The sequence below is a fragment of the Rhagoletis pomonella genome, unplaced genomic scaffold (assembly GCF_013731165.1).
Source record: "Rhagoletis pomonella isolate Grant_MI unplaced genomic scaffold, Rhpom_1.0 Rhpom_scaffold_00001, whole genome shotgun sequence".
Lineage (NCBI taxonomy): Eukaryota > Metazoa > Arthropoda > Insecta > Diptera > Tephritidae > Rhagoletis > Rhagoletis pomonella.
The window spans coordinates 50,470,964-50,477,940 of NW_023458555.1; positions in this window are offsets into that span (position 1 = coordinate 50,470,964).

A 6,977-nucleotide genomic window follows, 5' to 3' on the forward strand; every position below is an offset into this window, starting at 1 on the left:
GCTAAATTTCAGATTTCAAAAATTATGTACATTAAAATATATCATTTATTTTTATTTTTTTTAAAGTAAAAAATAAATTACTTACTGCTGGTACGTGGCTGATCCATGTATAGACACTTTACTACTTACTGTAGTAATCCTTACAATTTACTTTAGTAAGATTCGATTAAGCAAAGATTAGAGACATGAGCCACTTAACAGTAGCACCTAAAGGTCTGATTATGCATACTTCGCATAACTTCGCACAACTTCGCATAAACTTCAAACTCTAATTTCGTACCATTGCTTACCATGAAATGAATACGTTTTATGAATTACAACCTTGACTTCAGCGGCACTCATCGTTTTATAGTAGCATGTAATGGGACTATATATGTATGTAAGATAACCTTCGACAATCTGACGCAAATCTATTCAGTGGTTTTTGACTTTAGTCCGAACAATGAAATGCAAATAGGTATGTAGATAGGACAGTCTATAGCGAAACTCGTAAAATCAAAGCTCCATTCTTTGTGAAAATTTAAAAAAAAATTCTTAAAAATGTTCACATAAATTTTACCTTTTACTAAAAATTTAAAACAAAGTTACAATAGTTCAATGGGATTTAAAAATCTAAGAGAAAATGGTTCCCAATCGAAAGATACCTGCGCATTTACGTAAATGTATATCAATCCAGCCTCTCTAATAATTACCACTTTTCGCCATAACTACGGTATTGATAACATATGTAGCTGTGTCGAATTTCAGGACGTTAGCGTAAGCGGTTCCAGGGATAAGCTATGTATATGAGAAGTACAATTTGTATGGAAGGTGCCACGCCCCATTTTCCAATGCATTTGCAATATATGCATCAGTGCTAAGTTCAGCGTAAATGGTTTTAGAGATATATTGGTTTTCCACGTTTTAGTTTGTATAAGAATTTTAGGAATATCCCGCCACATACCGAGTAAATTTTTGGTCGGAATATTTATTTTCAAGGTTCTGGCATATGTTCCAAATATGAAACAAATCGGTGCAGCGATATAAAATTACAAATTGTGGCCAATATTTTTGCCTGTGAAGATAGTACGTTAAAATTGTCCACCTACGTTAGGACTGCTAGACGTCCGGGTTTTCCAATATTTCTCCTGATTTAAACATATTGTCCTGGTGTCCTGGTCCACACTCAAATTGACCTGGTGTTTTAATGAAGGTCAATGCAGACACCCATCAAATTTTTAGCAGATTTTTGCTTTGAAAAAAAAGCATTAGTAGTTGAAAATCGATAATGAAACATTTTTTCTAATATGCGGTGAGTTTACCTTCTTTCTGTTTAGTTTATGTGGTTTCTTTGGTTTGCATCTTCAAGCAAATGCCAAAAAAGTACAAGTTCCTGAACAGGTACACGGCTTAGGGTCACACACACTACGCAGTAGATAAATTCAGGAGTTAAAATCTCTTCCAAAAGGCCTTTGTGAAAGCCATTCCTTTCTCTTTCTTTTTTTGTACGGAGTGGCACAAATTGAAGGGCTTCAGACTTCGCTACTCAAAGAAGAGCTTAAAGAAGGGCTTTTGTAGGACGTACTTCTGAAGGCCTTTTTTTAAAGCAGTTTTTAGTTCATAAAAATCATATTTCTTTAAGGAATATAAATATTTTAGGTCTAGATCAGATATGTTTTAATGAGACTTAAAACGCTTACTAAATGCTATGTGTAATGTTAAATAATATAAACATATAATTAATTACCTTGGCATAAATTGTATGTAAATAGGAAACCCCTTTCTAGGAAGCATGCAGATGGGCACTTTTTTCAGTCCTTATTTAGTAAGTCTAGTAGAATGACTTTACTTCAGATAGCCTACCTAAATTAGCTTTAGGTTATGCATACACAAAATGGAAGTTACGTCACCGCCAAGAGATTTCGCTTTCTGTTCTTTTATGATTGCAAAAAGTTCAGAACTTGAGCGTTTCACCATCATCAATCATTCAGCTCTATGGATTGTGCTACAAAACTACATTGCTTATAATATCAGAAAATAGTTCAAAATAATGCAACGCCAGAACTAAAGAAACTGTATTTATAGGAAATAAGTGTCCTGGTCGATGGGTTCAGAATTATGACAGCCCTACCCTACGTCCCCCTTCTTTTGTAATTTAAAGCCAAGGAGATACCCCACGTATCCACTTTCTACTAAATGTGTCTTAACATCTGTCAAATTTCTGTTTTAACTTTGTTCCGTTTTCTCATGTGGGCAACTTGCTCTCTTAACATATCACTTTCAAAACGGTTTCAAGCCAATCAGATCGATCTGTACGCAATGCAAATGGCACGGTAAAATGAAAACTGCGTGGTTAAACTACGAAATGACAGCTGATGTTAAGACAGCGATGGTAAGAAATTCGGCAAGGCAGATATGGTTTAACAGTGGAAATTTGCGGCCTCCATCTGACATTTCTGTCTTAACAAAGCTTTTTTAACAGACAAAAATATTCGATTAATTTAATCAAATGATTCGTTAATTGCCGTGCCGATTTCTCGGCCGAATATTTTGCTATCAGCTCCAAAGAATTCAAAATGTTAACTAACGCTACTCCTATTAGGGTGTTTTTGTTCAACTTACTCAGATCTGAATATCTTTCAATGTTCTTTCGAATGAATGAACTCAGTGAATTTACCACGGTTTCTGATTTTCATATTTTTATTTTGAATCATCATCACACTTCGCAATGTTTATGATTAACCATGCGTTGCTATGACGTACATGGAGAATGAAAAGGTTGTTTAACTGATAAGAAGATTTTCAGAAGCAGTCATAATTTCTCAAAAGCTGTACAGTCGTGTTTTACCAAAATTTAATGCTTGATTGTACATACTATTTAAGGTAAAAAACCACATTTTCTTAAAATTTCAACAACTGATATATGTAGCTTTTACACCCACTTTTTTATAAAATCATTTTGTCGTATGTTACACTCTAGCCAGCTGTATGACATACTATAAATCAAGGCATAACAAGGTAGAAGTGATTTCGACATTTCTCTCTTTTCAACTGCGACTGAAATGTCAAATCTTAACCCTATACTATTCAAATTTTTTTTTTTTTTTTTTTTTTTTAATTTTCAATTGTGTGACTGATTTTTAATTCATAATAAAATGAAAAGGAATTACGTGCGGTGCGTTGTGTTTGCTACGAGCCAGGACAACAAACTTGTGCGTTGTTTTAAACCTCCGAATTGTCAAGTGAAGCGACAACGAGGTGGAAATTGCTGCGAAGATTCATTAGGAGACTCTTCACGTGTGCGCGTGACTTTATTTGATGCCCATCGCAGCCGAGTATTTCTAAGCGGACGCGTTTGTTGCCAGGTGCAGGATGTATCATACCGAATATGAAAAGAAAATCCACCACTCATATACATGGATAGACCAAATTTCAAATGGTGGTCTTATAAAACCTAAACCGAAATTCCTTGTCAACATAAAGAAACTGAAAGTAATCTTTAATAAATTTAAAGGAAAGAAAATTTTGAATTTCAAAAATTGAATAGCTAAATTATTGAAGTTAATTTCTGATTTAAATTTAGAAGAATCGAACTTTTTTTTAATGTCTAATATACTTAAGAATTAAGTATTTGAATAAAAGAATAAATGCTCAAACAGATTGGGATAGTAAAATGCAAGAAAATTATCAAAACGGGTTTATAAATAAGTGTTTTTCATTTTATAAATAAGTGTGTTTCATTTAGTGAGTAATTTTGTGAAAATGCAATAACTAAAATGAGGCTGATTCTAATAAGATTTTATATATTTTTATATTTACAAAAACTTTCATTTCAAAGATATTGAGTTTTATCAAATGTGGTAAATATATATCAAATGGTTAATTTCTTTGTTTACATTTTCTGACATAACAGTCAGCTATGAGAGAGCCTTATGCCTTGCTACAAATCACACACACAGCAAGTAAGCAAAAGTATGAAATTGTTGAAATCATTTTTTGCTCGTACGCAAAAAATTTATTCTAATACACCTGAGATATAAATTAATGAATAAAACTCAACAAAATATTAAACAATTTGTCAATATGTGTTGCCGTAGCACATACGACTATCCATTGTATAGGATTGGTGTAATTTTGTCGGATGTACCATACAATTTGTCACATAAGACCATATTTTAACAAGTAATCAACTTCATCTGGGTCTGGTGGTAAACGAGGACAAGACGAAGTATCTCCTGTCATCAAACAAACAGTCAGCACATTCGCGCCTTGGCACCCACGTCACTGTTGACAGTTACAATTTCGAGAAAGTAGAGAATTTCGTTTACTTGGGAACCAGCGTTAACACCGATAATAATGTCAGCATTGAAATCCAACGTAGAATCACTCTTGCCAACAAGTGCTACTTTGGACTGAGTAGGCAATTCAGGAGTAAAGTCCTCTCTCGACGTACGAAAACCACGCTCTATAAGTCACTCATCATGCCCGTGCTGGTATATGGCGCAGAAGCATGGACAATGACAACATCCGATGAGGCGGCTCTTGGGGTGTTTGAGAGAAAGATTTTGCGGAAGATGTACGGTCCTTTACGCGTTGGCGACGGGGAGTACCGCAGGCGATGGAACGATGAGCTGTATGAGCTTTACAACGATATGGACATAGTGCAGCGAATTAAAATACAGCGGCTCCGCTGGCTTGGTCATGTCGTTCGAATGGACACCGACGCTCCAGCTCTGAAAGTATTCAACTCGGAACCCGCTGGTGGTAGCAGAGGAAGAGGGAGGCCCCCACTGCGATGGAAAGATCAGGTGGCGAAGGACTTGGCTTCACTTAGCGTTTCCAATTGGCGTCAGTTGGCACAGAGGAGAAACGACTGGCGTGCTTTGCTGAACTCGGCCAAAATCGCTTAGGCGGTTACAGCGCCAAAAAAGAAGAAGAAGAATCAACTTCATCAAACGGTGACAGGTGACAAGATCAACGGAAATAAGGTGCGAAATAAAGTCAACTGACCTCATTTCCGTTGAACTTATTACCTGTCACCCATCAAACTGTATGCAAATTTTATCATATGTGAAGTTTTTCGTCACATACAACAAAATATTGACCAAGTCGATTGCGAACTTGCAAATACGACAAAAGTTTACTCAATATTTCAAGTATTTTTGGAAGGCAATTTCGAAAATTTTTTTGGCCGCAGTTTTTTTAATTTTTCGGGTATATTAGGTAATTTTTTTTTTAATAGTTCCACTTTATAATCGAAACACTTCATCTGCATAAGTGTAATGATTTTTGGTGAGCTTACTAACTTTAGAATGGTAATGGTAAATGGCTGATAAGAGCTGAGATCTGGTGGGTAAGTAAGAGTACGGGGTACTTGATGAAAAATGTAAAAGGGGTGACCCAACATTCAGCAAAAAAAAAAGAAAAACGTTTTGAAATTGCCTTGAAGAAATTCTTTAGACTCACTAATGTACGTTGTATTTTTTTTGCTGGTACATTCTAATGTAGCTCATACACATTTGAGCATACATACATACGATTTCATTGTTCACATACGTTTTCTACATGCACACAAACTTTAATTTTATGTACACCTTTTTATATTTTCGTAACAAAACAAAAGGAAGATGAATTTGATGTACATATTATATTTATTATTACATATATTAAGGCAATTTTGTTTTTAAATGATTTTTTTTTAATTCCTTTTTGGTTAAAGTAGCAACATTTAAGAATTTTGTTTGAAAGGGGAATTATCTGCTAATTTCTTTTAAAAATAAATAATTAGTTTATTAATAATGAGTTTTTAAAGTGATGGTAAACTAAAAAACAACAACAAGAGAAATACATTATTTTTTAATAAAAAAAACTTTCTAACATGTAAATAAGTCTAAGTTCGGGCGAAACCTTTATAAGTACATAGTATGTATGTATGTAGTGTGTGTAATCGTTAATCACTGGCGGCGATTACGATTAATTAATTTTAATCATTAATCGTTAATCCAATTGAAAAGGAAATCTGATTAAGTTGTCTAGTTTGTCCGAATTTGAAACCAAACACCAGTTACAGTAATTATTTCGTGTTTTACGCTTATAAAAAGCACATAATATAAAAAAAATTATAATAATTATTATTAGTAATACATAAACTGGGAGCTTTTACAACCCAGCGCACATGTGCAGAGGGATATTAAAACCTTTGTAAAACGTCTGTTGGAATAGATCTTCATGAAAATGCACACGAAATTCAGGAAAATTCTATCATAAATTAATTAATCACCAAACCTACTTAATCAAATTAAGGGTTTATAATTAAAAATTCATTTTTTTAATCGTGGTTACGATTAACTGTTTAATCAGATTAAAATTAATCATGATTAACTGTAATCGGACTAAATTTAATCGAGTTAACTAATTGATTAAAAAATCAATCGATTAGTGCCAACACTGGTATATACATATCGTCGCTGAAAGTACAAAACCGCGTATCGTCATTCTGCAAAACCGCGTAACAGACATTTGCTGCCAAAAATTGGATTTGCTCACACAAACTCTTGGCTTAATCCTTATCCATTCGTCCGGTAATATACTAGCCAGAAATACGATTGCTGGCAAAATATTTTTTTATTTTCACTTTTGTTTCAGCATATTTTGATTAAAATAAAAACACTGATAAAAAAAAAATATTTCATACAAACAACAAAAAATATAATCGATAATCGCATGAGGCTATTGCCTGAAAATTTTAAAATGCACTTAGTGGCATTGGCCACCAAAAATTGAGTTTTTTATTAATAAAAAGTATTTTTTTAATACTTTTTGAATAAATTACGTGAGATGACTGAACAGTTTAAGCTTAGAAAGTTTGCATAAAAGTATTAAAAAAAATGGTCCTACGGAATCATAATAATGAGATATTTGATGCTGTTTTTGAACTTTCTTCAAAGACTGGTTTAAGAAAAACTTGAATAACTCAAAACCTTACCAATTTAGACTTA